The sequence below is a fragment of the Frankliniella occidentalis genome, unplaced genomic scaffold, assembly GCF_000697945.3.
Source record: "Frankliniella occidentalis isolate FOCC.00 unplaced genomic scaffold, Focc_3.1 Scaffold419, whole genome shotgun sequence".
Lineage (NCBI taxonomy): Eukaryota > Metazoa > Arthropoda > Insecta > Thysanoptera > Thripidae > Frankliniella > Frankliniella occidentalis.
In genome coordinates, this window is record NW_026267540.1 from 37195 (window position 1) to 37915 (window position 721).

The following is a 721-nucleotide window of genomic DNA, read 5'->3' on the forward strand; positions in this document are numbered from 1 at the left end:
TTATTCAGTTCACTTTCATTTGTCACCAAGATTCTAAAGGTGGATCCACAAAGACTTGCGCTCACTAAATAATATAGATTCTGAATTTGGTTCCACGAGACAGCCTTTAAGGATTTACAAAATCTATTTTTACAAACATTATCCCTGTTAACCAAAATGTAAATTTGATAGATCTGGTGGACTCTGACTTACTGCTATAGTACATCTGCTTACTTTATGCTGCTGACAAATGCAAGCGCACATAACATCTCCCACTGAACTAGATAACACTTCATTATTGGTTTCCTATCTCTAACAGAAGCTGCAACTCCTCCCCAATAACATTTGTGAAATTATTTTATACTAATTGTAATAAGCAAATCCAAAATATGGTTTGAATTTAAAGCAGAAACTCACAGTGGAGGGTTTTCATCCAACCAAATTCTTTATCAGTGGTTTAAAAAACAAAAAATGACTCAGCCTGTATTAACTCAAGTCCACCCCTGACTAGCTGGTAGCTGGCCAAACACAGAGAGTACTGGTACACACTAAGGCCTTATATATTTACCAAAAGCATTAAGTATAGAGTAAATATTATATAAACTTAAAAACAAACAAGCCTTTAGGGACTGAAAACAAGAGAAAGCCATTATGTAAAAAGTACCAGTCAAACAAGATTGTTGCAAACTATTCAAAGAATGACACACACATGGGACTGAAAGACCTATTAAAATAAATCCTA